This window comes from Arachis hypogaea, chromosome 5, assembly GCF_003086295.3.
Source record: "Arachis hypogaea cultivar Tifrunner chromosome 5, arahy.Tifrunner.gnm2.J5K5, whole genome shotgun sequence".
In the NCBI taxonomy this organism is placed as follows: domain Eukaryota; kingdom Viridiplantae; phylum Streptophyta; class Magnoliopsida; order Fabales; family Fabaceae; genus Arachis; species Arachis hypogaea.
The window spans coordinates 47,383,405-47,400,862 of NC_092040.1; the positions used below are offsets into that span (position 1 = coordinate 47,383,405).

Genomic DNA, 17,458 nt, shown 5'->3' on the forward strand with positions numbered 1-17,458 from the left:
ACTAGAGCATCAAGTGCAAGCTTTTTGTAAGCCCTTTCAATTATTTTCTCTTCAATTGTATACTGTGAATTTTCATTTACAAGATATTAAGACCAACCAAAAGTATAAATTCAGTGCTTCAAATTGGTTGTTGTGCTAGAGTTGGATATATATCTTGTCGAATATTTATAGAAAATTTGTGCCAATACAAGTGAGATATCGCACTTACTAGATATACAGGCTTTTAGTTTATCTATAATGACTAATGCTGACAATGGCATTCATTCTAGATTAATATTAATAGGTTTTAAATCACATTCCCTTCAACTACAGATATATTAAAGTCACACTGAAGACACCAGCATGATGTTGCATACAGCAGGTCTAAATCTGGAAGTTAGTAGCACAACAAAGAATAAAATCAAATGCAGTAGAAACCCACCATCATAAAATGTATAGTCTTTGATCAATTAAGCAATCAAGAACTGTCATTGAGTTGTGGAAGAGAAGAGGCTTCAATTTACAACAATTATATGAACATGAAAATGCAGTGTCTGAAGAGAAAACAACATAAATGAATCAATTAAATAAATAAAAAAACACTAAGAATTGAAGTAGAAGATGATGATGGAGAAAGAAGAATACCTCTTCCCTATGTGTTGCTCTCTCAATAGCATCAAGGTTCCTTCTTGAAGAAGCATTCTTCCTTGCCACCACACAATCCACAGAAGCAGAAGCATGATCTGATGCGAGTCCAATTCCAGGGCCACACCATTACAATATTAATAACGATAATGATAATGCTAACTAAAGCAAAAGCAAAAATACCATCACAGCAACACAAAAGCTGTGCTTATCACTATGTTCTTATCACTTTTCTGTTTTATGATATTCCAAGTATTAAAGCAAAACCAAAAGCAGTCAAAGTGAGGTTCAATCAATTGAAAACGAAAAATACCACAACTATAAACAATTAATTAGAACAAAAAATAAGTCAACCATGAAATATCATTCTTACAAATTAGAACTAATTTACCTCTGTTGGAACGCAAATCAGTGAAGCAGCAATGCCCCCTATGGCACCTGCAGTCTAATAAAATTTAAAAACCCTGTGAGAGTTTTGTTTTACCTTGACAAAAGAAACATATCACAAAGAACTTATCATCGAGAAATGCATAAGAAATCAAATAAAGGAGGTATTGTAGTTACCAAATAAAGTGCGTAAGAAATCAAATGGCTTCTCCTCTCCCATGCTAACTGAAGCAAAAGGATTTCTCAGCCGCATGTTCTGTTTTCTCTTAGTGCAACCACAAGCAAAACCAAATTAGCAGTTCAAACAAAAAAGCAGAGCGCACTATGCAACATAACTATGTCAATATTGTATCACATTTTTCTTTTCTAAAGAAAGAACCCTTCTACACCAAGTGACCAAGCATAAGAAATATGAATTCAATCAGCATGAACCTACAATCGCATAAGCGCAATTAGGCATGGCCCTTGTTAGATTCACATCTAGACAGATACAAAATTATATAAAGAACTTTGTTTTGACATTCTTTTAAAATTTTGACCAATTATTAGAAATTGCAAGAAATGCAATGACCAATGAAAATGAACAATGTAAAGAAAAAGATCAAGAATACCATGTGATGTGACAACAAAAATTAAAAAAAGTAAAAGCATTAATAAGAGAGTTGTATATATAGGTATCATTGAATCAATGGATTTCTGGTTCATGCGATACTCCTTAAGCTTTTGAAGCTCTTGAGAGAAGTTCTACAAATACGGGAAGAAGGCACCTGAGGCTAAGATTGGAACACAGAGTCAGGTAGCAGTAGCAAAGCAAAAGCAGATAAGGTATTCAATCAATCAGTTCATAATTTCTTATAAATATAAATCAAGCTAGAGCATTAACAGCTTCTCATATCATATTATATTGTTCTAGTATGATTTTCAAATGAAAAAATATGCAATCCATGAATTACCTTTTTCAATGATTTGGAGTGCTTACAGCTAAAGAACCACACTCACCAATGCTTTTGCTCTGCATAAACAAAAAAAAGAACAAAACTTAGCTGCACAAATGAACCAATTAACCTTCTTAGATTTAACTACTATAATGACAGCAAAAGAACCACGTTCGACATTATTATATGAGGCTCAAACAATTATCATTTAAACTTCTCTAACTACTTATGAACTGAAGAATAAGAGAATAAGCAACATAAACAAAGAAGCACAAATGAATTTTGTTTATATGAGAAGCCAAACCTTGCTAGTAACCTTGTTCTTCGGGAACTTTACGGTACCTGCGGTTCTCTCATTCCACCAGTTCCCTTTCTTGCGGAATCCGTAAAACTTCGATTTTCTAAAATCAATTGGAAAAGAGTAATAACAATTAAAAGCACAGATTTATTGTAATATTCAAAATAAATGATTAAATGATGATCAAAGATTTCATGAACTGGTAATTATAGTTACCTCAAAAGCAGAACTGTAAAAGGCACAATAGAGCATTGCAGAACTGAAATAAAAAATTGCATACATGCATAAATGATCTAAACAAAAGAAGTATAATTTTGCAAGTAGTAATGAAGAAGCTAAAAGAAAAATTAGTAGTTTCAAAGACAAGTGAAAATTAATAGATAAAAAGCCACAGATTGAGGTACCTTAAAATAGCACTGAAGCCAGTTGAAAATATTTTCTTTGCCTACATCAAGAAAAGAGAAAATAGGTTTACCATTGAAAAATGAGGCACAAGATAAGAGTTGACTTTGTCAAAATGGAAATAGTCTTTGCATATTCGAGTGTCAAAAGCAAAGTGAAATATTGGTCAATCATTATTCCTTACTAACATCTGAAGAAGATGACGAGCATTCCTCATATGAATATGTCTTTTTTTCCACTCCTTGATCTTGATCTGTTCCTAGAACTCAAAAGCTGTTCCAAGAATTCTTCCCTTTTCCCTTCAACACTATAGACAACACCATATTATATTGTCTTCCTTTATCGTTACTACTAGCTTTTAGGGCATTTGTTTTGATTGAAGTAGATTTGCATGAAATCTAACCTCCAAGCGAAAGGAACGAAAGCATATATGCATAAATATCATCAATCACCATTATCAAATCGTAGAACAAAAGCAACAAAAGGAACGAAACGCTGAATGAACTAACCTCCAAGCGAAGAAAAATGGAGGGCTTTAGTTTTGGTTAATTAGCGGATTAAAAATCTAACCTCTAAGGGACGATGACGAAGGGAGCAGATGCGACGAGAGTGGCGGCGGAGGGGGCTCGTGCGACGCGAGCGGCGGCAGCAGCGGCAAAAGATGCTCGTGCAACGGAGAGAAAAAGCATCTCGTTGACGGAGAGAGGGAGAAGCTTGTTAGATTTGTGTGGAGTGTGAATGGAGCCGCCGGCTCTGAGCTCAAGAGAAACGTCAAAAGGAGGACGGTAGCACCGCCGGCGAGGGGAGCGGAGGAGCACAGTTTTATATTGCAAAATAAGAAGGAGAGAAGAAGAAACTCGTGCGATGGAGCTCTCACTTGTGTGGGGTGTGGATGGAGCTCGAGAAGATAGGGTTGAGTTAGGATTATCTCAATGTTTCGGCAGAAAATTTTAAATTACAGACAAATTTTCTGTCTGTAATAATTTAATAAAACGCAGCATTTTTGTCTATTTAATTACAGATGGATTTTTCGTCTGTAACCATTTTTCACGGAAAAAATTAATTTTTTCGACAGAATTATCGACGGATTCTTTTTTTCGTCTGTAATTTATGCTAATTCACTTTTTTTGTTTTCCGACAAAAAATCTCTCTGAAATTTCCTCTATATTTTCGTGGGATAAAATCCGTCGGAAATATCTGTCTGTAATAACTAGCTTTAGTAGTGCATCAATCCAATTTTTTTAGGAAGATTTTTCTAGAAAAATCCAATCTGAGTACGTGTAACATTCCAACTTTTAGTATGTCATGTTGCAATCATAACTGTACTAATCTCCAAGAGTTATCAACCGGTCAACCTATGAAACTCAGTATATATATATGAGCCTGTTGTACTACGGTGAACGATCATAAGGTCGAGAAAGAGTACCATCGTGCGTTACAAGATGGATAAAAAGAAAGATTTATAATATATGAGTAAATGATACAATATTAGTCCATTAACTTTCATATCATACATTTAGTGCCGCAAAGAATTACAACATGAAGAAGCCCTAGACTAGAACTTGAGTTAGCTACGCAGTAAGATCTTGTCCCTCAAACCAAATGCTAACCAAGAGTGTAGAAAAGATTTGAGTCTTAGGAATGTCACATCATCCGTGACTGTTTAGTATTTCCCATACTCGCTTATAGGTAGTTTAGCCGTAAAAAGTCTTTATTTCTTGAGTGTTGAAACTTCTTCCGCTCCTAGACCTTTAGAATAGGTTTCTGGAAAAGAAGTTCTTCGAGGAAACTCTCTAGTGCCAACCATGGATCCGATGCCACATATGATTCTATTATTACTTCCGATAGGCAGAAACGAGATCCCTCCTGCTACCCAAAAGGGTAGACCAAAAGCACTGAAATGAATATGAGAAATGTGGCCTACCTATAGCCTATAGCTATAGAAGGAATCTTTCGTTACTAGAACCCCTTACTAGTGACTGTAAGCAAAATGTATTTAGTGAATGCCTGGTCCTCTCGAACCAGATAAACACTAACCTGGGGATACTGAGTTCAATATTTTTATGTATAGCTCTATAATCTCTATCTAAATGACTAAGTCTTCCAGTGGTCTCTCTCCTACCCAAAACCATCCCTTCCAGTGTTAGCACACTAGATCCCAATCTTTTTTGCAGTTCTTAGAGAACCAAAACACCGCATGTTGCAAGCTATTTTAGCTTGTCCCAACCAACCCCTTCTATCAATCAATGCACACAAATATGCTTGCTTGGACAGACACAAACATATGCTTGCCCCTATACCTTCCTATGCCGGAAACCACTATGTCTCTATAGAGGTTCTTAGTCTATATGCCAATACTAGCAACTGAGAAGGAGACAGATTCCGTTAGACCACTAAGTGAAAAAAATGAAATTGTTGCTTTACTTTAGATCTTTCGCTAAAGACGAGCTATTTTTTATCCCGAGATCAGAATTAGAAGGAAAGGCCAGACAGAAGAAGGAAAAATTCTTGATGATAGCAATCCTTTCACAAGCCCAATCTTACTTTCTCTTTTCACAAGCAACAGCAGAAGAAAGGGCAAAGAAGCGGCATTCAAGGATTTCCTCAAGCCTACTTAGAGAGAGGGGGATGTGAGACTGAGCTGGTAAAAATCCCTCGTAAGATGGTGACTTTCGCCTTTTGTGTGTTGACGATTCTTTAGGTATGGTTATAGAAATGATCCCTACCAGCATATCTAGTTCAGGATGATCCCGGATATATGTTTCAGATTCAAAAAGGATGTTAAATAACCCAGCTTATGATGACAAAAGGCGGGAAGTGCAAAATCCTGTATTATTGTTCACGATTTGCTCCCTCTATAGGTACCAAATCTCAAACAAAGCTCTTATTAAATGGTAGCCCCAGGCTGATGTCGTAACATCTGTAGGGAAATTGACGCATCTCCCACTTACCAAAGCTTATGACTAGTGAAAAATCTCCAAACACATCCAGCTCTTCAATACCTATATAAACTGCTACTTTCAGTCTGGTAACACAGCAACGTTATTCGAACAGTCGAACTTCAGCTTCACTGCAATGGGGATGTGAGCACCAGGGGTGAGACCGGAACTTCCCCTATTCCGACCTTCTGATTTGATGCACCGTCGAAAAGAATATTCCAGCCTGCTTTTTCTTCTTCGTCAGGGTACCTCATGGGTTCGTAGGCAGGCAACAGATGTTCTCCCAAGTGATCCACAATCGCAATGCCTTTGATTAGCTTAGAACTTCTCCTTAGAATAAAAAAGTTTGATCTATTGGATTCTAATACTTTCACTGCATCAGTTTAATCAGATGTGTCTAGGAATGTCTCTCAAAATTCTGAACTGGTCCACTAACTACTTTATAGGCCAGGGGATGGTTGTGGCTCTGGCTGTAACTGGGACAAAGGGTCTAAAGGAGACTCCAATTCAAAAGAGGATGGATGGTGAGGTCCTTCAGGTTGCAATGCAGCGAGAGAAAACTCATATGGTGAATCCGGATAGAAGGAATGAGTAAGGAGCGAAAAACAGAAAGGTTGGTCGTGAAGGGTGCACACACGAATACGAATTCCATCCTAGATGAATGTGATTTCGACGTCTATGTTCTTTTAGGTGTACAGTTCCAACAACTCTTGATGCACGAAAACTTGTCTCTCAACAAATTTCCATTCGACAAGTATACCGAATTTGTCGTCAAGTAAAAACTCACAATAGAGTGAGGTCGAATCCACAGGGATTAACGGATTAAGCAATCAATGGTTAATTGATTATCCTAGTTAGAAGAATCATTAAGGAGTGATATGTAACAAGGAAATGTAAATGGCATAAAAGTAAAGAAAGCAATAAAGTGCAGAAAAGTAAAATGGCAAGAAAAGTAAATGTAAGAACTAAAAATAAAATGAACATTGGGATCAAGAGATATTGCAATTCTCAGATCAAGTTCATTCTCATCTCTTCCTCAATCAATGCATTCATTGATCTCCTTGGCAATCTTAAGTGATTGGATCCTAATTCCTTGGCAATCCAATCTCTCTAAGCTTGAACAATTACCCAATTCCTTGATTTAATTGCTCATGGGAAGAGATGAAGTGTGGTCACTGATTATACCACATGTATTTCCAAATCAAAGTGTTGGAAGGATTACATGTCACTATATCCACCCAAACCCCCATTTGGTCCAACATTAGAAAGCATTTCTAGCATGATCTCCTCATCCCTTTTCCAAGGCTTAGAGGAGATCCAATTATGGAGAGTTTCTTTTCCAAGACAACTAACCAATTGGATGAAGATCGAAAGCTTTCTAGTAAAATCAAGAAGAAAGAAAGAGGAAGAAGAATAGAAACTATAATTGATCTATTGAATCACAATAGAGCTCTCTAACCCAATGAAAAAAGTTAGTTGATCATTGCTCTACCAAAATAGAAAAGAAAGAAAGTGCAGAAAAGTAAAGATGAAGATTAAAACTAAAATTGAAACTTCAAAATTCATAAATGAAAAGTACAAAGAAAAGAAAGAAAAGGAAAAGTGTGTGAGGGGAGGGAGTCCGAAGACCCCTCTTCAATCCCCCATTTCCAGCCTCCTTTCAAAGTAAAAACTAAGGCCTTTATATAGGCTCTCCTAAATTACAAAATGAAATTAAAAGCAAATTACAATTAAATGAAAAGTCCTACTCTAGATACTTCTTGTGGCCTTTGATTGGTTGAGACTTGTGGTGGACGAAATTGTGATCACTATTCTTTAAGTTGTATGAAATTATTATTGTGACACCAGTTGAATTCACAACTCCGTTCAACTAACCAGCAAGTGTACTGGGTCGTCCAAGTAATAAACCTTACGTGAGTAAGGGTCGATCCCACAGAGATTGTTGGTATAAAGCAAGCTATGGTCACCTTGTAAATCTCAGTTAGGCAGATTAGATCTGTTTATGGGTTTTCGAAAATAAAGATAAGAAAATAGAAATAATAAAAGGGATAGAGTACTCATGCAGATTCATTGGTGGGAATTTCAGATAAGCGAATGGAGATACTGTATGGCTCAAGGACGCCTGCTCTCCCACTGCTTCAACTCAATCCTTCTTACTCCTTTCCATGGCAAGCTGTATGTAGGGCATCACCGTTGTCAATGGCTATATCCCATCCTCTCAGTGAAAATGTTCCTATGCTCTGTCACAGCACGGCTAATCATCTGTCGGTTCTCAATCAGGTTGGAATAGAATCCCTTGATTCTTTTGCGCTTGTCATCACGCCCAGCCTTCAGGAGTTTGAAGCTCGTCACAGTCATTCAATCACAGAATCCTACTCGGAATACCATAGACAAGGTTTAGACTTTCCGGACCCTCATGAATACCGCCATCTATCTAACTTATACCACGAAGATTCTGTTGGGGAATCTAAGAGATACACATTCAAGCTCTGTTGCATGTAGAACGGAAGTGGTTGTCAATCACGTGCGTTCATGAGTGAGAATGATAATGAGGGTTACTTATCATCACATTCATCATGTTCTTGGGTACGAATGAATATCTTGGAATAAGAATAAGAGAGATTTGAATAAAATAAAATAGAACTTCATTAATACTTGAGGTACAGCAGAGCTCCACACCCTTAATCTATGGTGTGCAGAAACTCCACCGTTGAAAATACATAAGTGAAAGGTTCAGGCATGGCCGAATGGCCAGCCCCCCTAACGTGATCAATGATCTCCTCAGATGAAGAATAAAACAAAACTGAGACCAAAGATGAAACGTGGTCAAAAGACATCTAATACAATAGTTAAATGTTCTATTTATAATGAACTAGCTCCTAGGGTTTACATGAGTAAGTAATTGATGCATAAATCCACTTCCGGGGCCCACTTGGTGTATGTTTGGGCTGAGCTTGATCAATTCACGAGCTGAGGCTTCTCTTGGAGTTGAACTCCGAGTTATGACATGTTTTGGGCGTTCAACTCCGGATCATGACGTTTTTCTGGCGTTTAACTCCAGACAGCAGCATGAGCTTGGCGTTCAACGCCAAGTTACGTCGTCAATCTCCGAATAAAGTATGGACTATTATATATTTATAGAAAGCCCTGGATGTCTACTTTCCAACGTCGTTGAGAGCGTGCCAATTGGAGTTCTGTAGCGCCAGAAAATCTACTTCGAGTGCAGGGAGGTCAGATTCCAACAGCATCAGCAGTCCTTTTTGTCAGCCTTCTTCAGAGTTTTGCTCAAGTCCCTCAATTTCAGCCAGAATTTACCTGAAATCACAGAAAAACACACAAACTCATAGTAAAGTCCAGAAATGTGAATTTAACATAAAAACTAATGAAAACATCCCTAAAAGTAGCTCAAACTTACTAAAAACTATATAAAAACAATGCCGAAAAGCGTATAAATTATCCGCTCATCACAACACCAAACTTAAATTGTTGCTTGTCCCCAAGCAACTGAAAATCAAATAGGATAAAAAGAAGAGAATATACTATAAATTCCAGAATATCAATGAATATTAGTTTAATTAGATGAGCGGGACTTGTAGCTTTTTGCTTCTGAATAGTTTTGGCATCTCACTTTTTCCTTTGAAGTTCAGAGTGATTGGCTTCTCTAGGAACTTAGAATTTCGGATAGTGTTATTGACTTTCCTAGTTAAGCATGTTGATTCTTGAATACAGTTACTTATGAGTCTTGGCCGTGGCCCTAAGCACTTTGTTTTCCAGTATTACCACCGGATACACAAATGCCACAGACACATAACTGGGTGAACCTTTTCAGATTGTGGCTCAGCTTTGCTAGAGTCCCCAATTAGTGGTGTCCAGAGCTCTTAAGCACACTCTTTTGCTTTGGATCACGACTTTAACCACTCAGTCTCAAGCTTTTCACTTGGACCTTCATGACACAAGCACATGGTTAGGGACAGCTTGATTTAGCCGCTTAGGCCTGGATTTTATTTCCTTGGGCCCTCCTATCCATTGATGCTCAAAGCCTTGGATCCTTTTTACCCTTGCCTTTTGGTTTTAAGGGCTATTGGCTTTTTCTACTGCTCCTTCTTTTTCTTTCTCAATTTTTCGCCATTTTTTTTCACAAGCTTTTGCTTTTTCACTGCTTTTTCTTGCTTCAAGAATCAATTTCATGATTTTTTTCAGATCATCAATAACATTTCTCTTTGTTCATCATTCTTTCAAGAGCCAACAATTTTAACACTCATAAACAACAAGATCAAAAATATGCACTGTTCAAGCATTCATTCAGAAAACAAAAAGTATTGCCACCACATCAATATAATTAAATTAAATTCAAGGATAAATTCGAAATTCATGTACTTCTTGTTCTTTTGAATTAAAACATTTTTCATTTAAGAGAGGTGAAAGACTAATGGGTTTTATTCATAGCTTTAAGGCATGGTTACATACTAATGATCATGAAATAAAGACACAAAACATAGATAAACACAATAATTAAAAACCGAAAACATAAAGAAATAAAGAACAAGGAATGAATCCACCTTTAGTGGCGTCTTCTTCTTGAAGGACCAATGATGTTCTTCAACTCTTCTATGTCCCTTCCTTGCCTTTGTTGCTCCTCCCTCATTGCTCTTTGATCTTCTCTTATTTCTTGGAGAATGATGGAGTGCTCATGATGTTCCACCCTTAATTGTTCCACATTATGGCTCAAATCTTCTAAGGAAGTATTGAGTTGCTCCCAATAGTTGTTGGGAGGAAAGTGCATTCCTTGAGGCATTTGTTGATGATGAACTTCCTCATGTACTTCTTGAGGGCCGAGAGGAGCTTCTCTTGTTTGCTCCATCCTTTTCTTGGTGATGGGCTTGTCTTCTTCAATGGAGACATCTCCATCTATAATAACTCCAGCTGAGTAACATAGATGGCAAATAAGGTGAGGGAAGGCTAGCCGTGCCATGGGTGAGGACTTGTCGGCTATTTTATAGAGTTCATTGGAGATGACCTCATGAACTTCCACTTCCTCTCCAATCATGATGCTATGGATCATGATGGCCCGATCCACAGTAACTTCAGATCGGTTGCTAGTGGGAATGATGGATCTTTGGATGAACTCCAACCATCCTCTAGCCACAGGCTTGAGATCCAGTCTTCTCAGTTGGACTGGCTTGCCTTTGGAGTCTATTCTCCACTGAGCTCCTTCCACACATATGTCCATAAGGACTTGGTCCAACCTTTGATTAAAGTTGACCCTTCTAGTGTAGGGGCGTTCATCACCTTGCATCATGGGTAAGTGAAACGCCAACCTCACATTTTCCGGACTAAAATCTAAGTATTTCCCCCGAACCATTGTGATATAGTTCTTTGGATTCGGGTTCATACTTTGATCATGGTTCCTAGTGATCCATGCATTGGCATAGAACTCTTGAACCATCAATATTCCGACTTGTTGCATGGGGTTGGTTATGACTTCCCAACCTCTTCTTTGGATTTCATGTCGGATTTCCGGATACTCATTCTTTTTGAGCTTGAAAGGGACCTCGGGGATCACCTTCTTCTTTGCCACAACATCATAGAAGTGGTCTTGATGGCTCTTGGAGATGAATCTCTCCTTCTCCCATGACTCGGAGGTGGAAGCTTTTGTCTTCCCTTTCCCTTTTCTAGAGGATACTCCGGCCTTAGGTGCCATTGATGGTAATGGAAAAATAAAAAGCTTATGCTTTTACCACACCAAACTTAAAATTTTGCTCGCCCTCGAGCAAGAAAGAAAAGAAAAGTAGAAGGAGAAGAAGAAGAGAATATGGAAGAGAGGGAGAAGAGGTGGTTTCGGCTATATGGGAGAATGTGGGTTTGTGATGTGTGAAAATGAAGAAGAGTGGAAGGGTATTTATAGGGAGAGGGGAGGGTATAGGTTCGGCCAATTTGGGTGGGAATGGGTGGGAAAATGAATTTGAATTTTATGGAGGTAGGTGGGGTTTATGGGGAAGAGGAGGTTGATGTGAATGGTGGATGGGGTAATTGGGAAGAGGAATTGAGGTGATTGATGAAGAGTATTGGGTTTTGTGACATGGGGAATACAAATCACAAAAAAAGGATTAAGAGGTAAGGTGGGAATATGGTAGGTGGGGATCCTGTGGGGTCCACAGATCCTGAGGTGGGGATCCTGTGGGGTCCACAGATCCTGAGGTGAAAAGAAATACCATTCCTTCACCATATATGCATGTAAATTGCCTTCGTGCATCATCCTAGCATTCAAACGCCCATTGGTGCACGTTCTGGGCGTTCAACGCCCATGTAATGCATGTTTCTGGCGTTGAACGCCAGTTTCATGCTTGTTACTGGCGTTCAGCGCCAGTTTGTCCTCTCTGTGCATCATCCTGGCGTTAAACGCCAGGTTGTTGCTTGTTTCTGGCGTTCAACGCCAGAATGGTGCTCTGTTCTGGCGTTGAACGCCAGCCAGATGCATCTTACTGGCGTTGAACGCCAGTCTGCGCTGCCTCCAGGGTGAACAATTTTTTTCTTCTGTTTTTGACTCTGTTTTTAATTTTTTTGATTTTTTCGTGACTCCTCATGATCATGTACCTAATTAAACACAAAAATAACAAAGAAACAAAATAAAATAAAATTAGATAAATAAAATTGGGTTGCCTCCCAACAAGCGCTTCTTTAATGTCAATAGCTTGACAGTGGCTCTCATGGAGCCACAAGATGATCAGGTCAATTTTAGTGTGTAGTCCCCACACCAAACTTAGAGTTTGGATATGGAGTTTGAACACCAAACTTAGAGTTTGGTTGTGGCCTCACAACACCAAACTTAGAGTTTGACTGTGTGGGCTCTTCTTGACCTTGAACTGAGAGAAGCTCTTCATGCTTACTCTCTTTTGTCACAGAGGGATGGCCATGTGCCTTAAACACAAGGTAGTCCCCATTCAATTGAAGGACTAACTCACCTCTGTTGACATCTATCACAGCTCCTGCTGTGGCTAGGAAAGGTCTTCCTAGGATGATGCATTCATCATCTTCCTTCCTAGTGTCTAGGATTATGAAATCAGCAGGGATGTAAAGGCCTTCAACCTTTACTAGCACATCCTCTACTATTCCATAAGCTTGTCTCACTGACTTGTCTGCCAATTGTAATGAAAACAAGGTAGGTTGTACCTCAATGATCCCTAGCTTCTCCATTACAGAGAGTGGCATCAGATTTATCCCTGACCCAAGATCACATAGAGCTTTTTCAAAGCTCATGGTGCCTATGGTACAAGGTATTAGGAACTTGCCAGGATCTTGTTTCTTTTGAGGTAGAGTTCTCTGAATCCAAGTATCTAGTTAACTAATGAGCAAGGGGGTTCACTTTTCCAAGTCTCATTACCAAACAGCTTGGCATTCAGCTTCATGATAGCTCCTAAATATTGAGCAACTTGCTCTCCAGTCACATCTTCATCCTCTTCAGAGGATGAATAGTCTTCAGAGCTCATGAATGGCAGAAGGAGGTTTAGTGGAATCTCTATGGTCTCTGTATGAGCCTCAGATTCCTCAGGATCCTTAATAGGAAACTCCTTCTTGCTTGAAGGACATCCCAGGAGGTCTTCCTCACTAGGATTTTCGTCCTCCTCCTCCCCTATGCATTCGGCCACTTTGATTAAATCAATGGCCTTGCACTCTCCTTTTGGATTTTCTTCTGTATTGCTTGGGAGAGTACTGGGAGGAGTTTCAATAACTTTCTTACTCAGCTGGCCTACTTGTGCCTCCAGATTTCTGATGGAGGATCTTGTTTCATTCATGAAACTGAAAGTGGCCTTTGACAGATCAGAGACTATATTGGCTAAATTAGAAGTGTTTTGTTCAGAATTCTCTGTCTGTTGCTGAGAAGATGATGGATATGGCTTGCTATTGCCTAGCCTAGTGCGTCCACCATTGTTAAAGCCTTGTTGAGGCTTTTGTTGATCCTTCCAGGAGAAATTTGGATGATTTCTCCATGATGGATTATAGGTGTTTCCATAAGGTTCACCCATATAATTAACCTCTGCCATGGCAGGGTTCTCAGGATCATAAGCTTCTTCAGAAGCTGCCTCTCTAGTACTGTTGGATGCATGTTGCAATCCATTCAGATTTTGAGAGATTATGTTGACCTGTTGAGTCAACATTTTGTTCTGAGCCAATATGGCATTCAGAGCATCAATTTCAAGAACTCTTTTCTTCTGAGGTATCCCATTATTCACGGAATTCCTCTCAAAGGTATACATGAACTGGTTGTTTGCAACCATGTCAATGAGTTCTTGAGCCTCTTCAGGCGTTTTCTTTAGGTGAATAGATCCACCTGCAGAGTGGTCCAGTGACATTTTCGAAAATTCAGAGAGACCATAATAGAAGATATCTAATAGGGTCCATTCTGAAAACATGTCAGATGGACATCTTTTGGTCAACTGCTTGTATCTTTCCCAAGCTTCATAGAGGGATTCACCATCTTTTTGTTTGAAGGTTTGAACATCCACTCTCAGCTTGCTCAGCTTTTGAGGAGGAAAGAATTTATCCAAGAAGGCAGTGACCAGCTTATCCCAGGAGTCCAGGCTATCCTTAGGTTGTGAATCCAACCATATTCTAGCTCTGTCTCTTACAGCAAAAGGGAAAAGCATGAGTCTGTAGGCTTCAGGATCAACTCCATTCGTCTTCACAGTCTCACAGATCTGCAAGAACTCAGTTAAGAACTGATAAGGATCTTCAGATGGAAGTCCATAAAACTTGCAGTTTTGTTGCATTAATGCAACTAGTTGAGGCTTAAGCTCAAAGTTATTGGCTCCAATGGCAGGAATGGAGATGCTTCTCCCATCAAACTTGGATGTTGGCTTTGTGAAGTCACCAAGCATTCTCCTTGCATTATTATTATTATTATTTTCAGCTGCCATGTCCTTCTCTTGTTCGAAAATTTCTGAAAGGTTGTTTCTGGATTGTTGTAATTTAGCTTCTCTTAATTTTCTCTTCAGAGTCCTTTCAGGTTCTGGATCAACTTCAACAAGAGTGCCTTTTTCCCTGTTCCTGCTCATATGAAAGAGAAAAAAAAACAAGAAAAGAAAGAGGAATCCTCTATGTCACAGTATAGAGATTCCTTTATGTTAGTAGAAGAAGAAGGGGGTAGAAGAATCCAAATACAAGGGATATAAGAATTTCGGATTCTTAGATGAAGAGAGGTGAAGAGAAGTGTTAGTAATTAAATAATTAAATAGAAGAAGAGAAGAGAAGAAAATTTTCGAAAATAATTTTGAAAAAGAGGTTAGTAATTTTCGAAAATTAAAGATAAGATATAATTAAAATTAAAATTTAAAACAAAAAGAATTTTTGAAAAAGAGAGGGAGAATTTTCGAAAATTAGAGAGGGAAAAGTAGTTAGGTAGTTTTGAAAAAGATAAGAAACAAACAAAGAGTTAGTTAGTTGGTTTGAAAAAGATTTGAAATTAAATTTTGAAAAAAGATAAGAAGATAAGAAGTTAGATAAGATATTTTGAAATCAAATTTTGAAAAAGATAAAATTTTGAAAAAGATAAGATAAAAGATAAAATAAGAGTTTTAAGAAAAAGATATTTTGAAAAAGATTTAATTTTAAAAATTACTTAACTAACAAGAAACTACAAGATAAGATTCTAGAACTTAAAGATTGATCCTTTCTTAGCAAGAAAGTAACAAACTTCAAATTTTTGAACCAATCACATTAATTGTTAGTTAAATTTCGAAAATTAGATATAAAAGATAAGAAAAAGATTTTGAAAATATTTTGAAAAAGATTTTTGAAATTTTCGAAATTTATAAAAAAATGAAAAAGATATGATTTTTGAAAAAGATTTTGAAAAGATAAGATTTTTAAAATTGAAATTTTGACTTGACTTGTAAGAAACAACTAATTTTAAAAATTTTTGACCAAGTCAACCCAAAATTTCGAAAATTTGGAGGAAAATAAGGAAAAGATATTTTTTTTTATTTTTTGAATTTTTAATTATGAAAGAGAAAAACAACAAAAATACTCAATGCATGAAATTTTTAGATCAAAACAATGAATGCATGCAAGAATGCTATGAATAGTGGTGTGCATGGTTCAGTTTTTCTATAAACTGAACTGAAACTGCACTAAACCATTTTAAATGGTTTAAAAACTGAACCAAATTGCTTTGTCACATATGAAACTGGTTCTAAACCAGTTTATAATACAGTGCACCAGTTTAAACCAGTTCATAAAAATAAAACTGGTTTTAATTAAAGAAACCAGTTTAAACTGGTTTATAGGCTAAAACTAGTTTTCACACTCTCCCTCTTTCTTTCCCTCTCTCTCTCCCCTCTCTCTCCCCACTCTCTCTCTCCCCCCTCACTCTCTCTCTCCCTCCCTCTCTCTCTCCCTCCCCCTCTCTCTCCCTCTCTCTATCTCTCTCTATTCCTCTCTCTCTCTCTCCTTTCTCTCTTTCTTTCTCTATCTTCTTCTCTCCCTTTCTCCCCCTCCTTTCTCTCTCTTCCTCCTCTCTATTTTCCTTTTCCCTCTCTCTCCCCTTCCCCTCTTTCTCCCCTCCCCTCTCTTTGTCTTCCTCTCTCTCCCCCTCTCTCTTTCTCTTTCCCTTTTCTCCCTCTCTATCCCTTTCTCTTATTCTCTCTCTCTCTCTCTCCCCTATCCCTCTTCCTCTCTCTCTCCTTTCCTCTCCCCCTCTCTCTCTTCCCACTCTCTCTCTCTCTTTCTCTCCCTCTCTTTCCGTCCTCTCTCCCTCTCGTCTTCTCTCCCTCCTCTCTCTCTCTCTCTCTCTCTCTCTCTTCCTCTCTCCTTCCCCTCTTCCTCTCTTTCTCTTCTTTGCTCCCTCTCTCTCTCTCCCTCCTCTCTCTTCCTCTTCTCTCTCGCTCCCCTTCTTTCTCCCCCTCCCTCTCTTTATCTTCCTTACTCTCTCTCCACCTTTTCCTTTCTCTCTCTTCCCCTCTCTCTCCCTATCTCCATATCTCTTTTACTCCTCTCTCTCTCTCCCCTTCCCCTCTTTCTTCCCCTCCCCTTCTTTCGCTCTCCTTTTCTCCCTCTCTATCCCTTTCTCTCATTTTTCTCTCTCCCCTATCCCTCTCTCCCATTTCTCTTTCTCTCTCTTTCTCTCTCTCCTTCTCTCTGTCTCTCTCAATTTTTCTCCCTCTCTCTTCCTCCTTCTCTCTTTCTTTGTGCTCTTTTCCCCCTCTCTTCTCTCTCTTCCTCTCTCTCCTCCTCCTCCTCCTCTCTCTCCTCTTTCTCTCTCTCATTTTGGAGAAAAGAGGAAGAGAAAGAGAAGAGGGATATAGAGTGAGAAAAGGATGAGAGAGAAAGAAAAAAAAGAGAAAGGAAGGAGAGAAAGAAAATAAGGAGAGAGAGGAAGGAGAAAAAAGAGAGAGAAAAGGACAGAGAAAGAAGGGAATGAGAGAGAGAGAGAAAAGGAGAGAGAAATAAGGGAAGGAGAGAGAGAAGAACAGGAAAGAGAAAGAAAAAAGAGAAAAATGAGAAAGAGAAAGATGATGAGAGAGGAGAGGTGGAGAGAGGGCAGAGAGCAGAGAAACAAAAGGGGAAAGAGGGAAAAGAGGAAGAGAGAGAGAGAAGGGGGATGGGAGGGGGAGAGAGAGGGAGAGGGGAGAAAAGGAAAGAGAGAGAGCGATATAAAAAAGAGAGAGAGAGAGAGATGAGAGGGAGAAAGAGGAGAAGGAGAGAGAGAGAGAGAAGAAGAAAGAGGGGAAGAGGAGAGATAGAGAGAGGAGAGAGAGAAAAAAAGGGAGAAAGAGAGAGAGGAAGAGAGAGAAGAAGGAAGGGGGAGGGAGATATTTTTTTGAAAGATATTTTTTTGATTTTCGAATTTTTAAAGAAAAACACAAAAATGACCCAAA

General features: G+C 38.5%; 1 non-coding gene across 1 annotated transcript; it reads left to right on the forward strand.

The window, feature by feature from the left end:
- Positions 1 to 13,994: 13,994 nt before the first annotated feature.
- On the forward strand, positions 13,995 to 14,098 carry LOC112805028 (small nucleolar RNA R71). Its single transcript, XR_003203641.1, has one exon. It is a non-coding gene; the product is annotated as a small nucleolar RNA R71 (small nucleolar RNA).
- Positions 14,099 to 17,458: the final 3,360 nt, after the last annotated feature.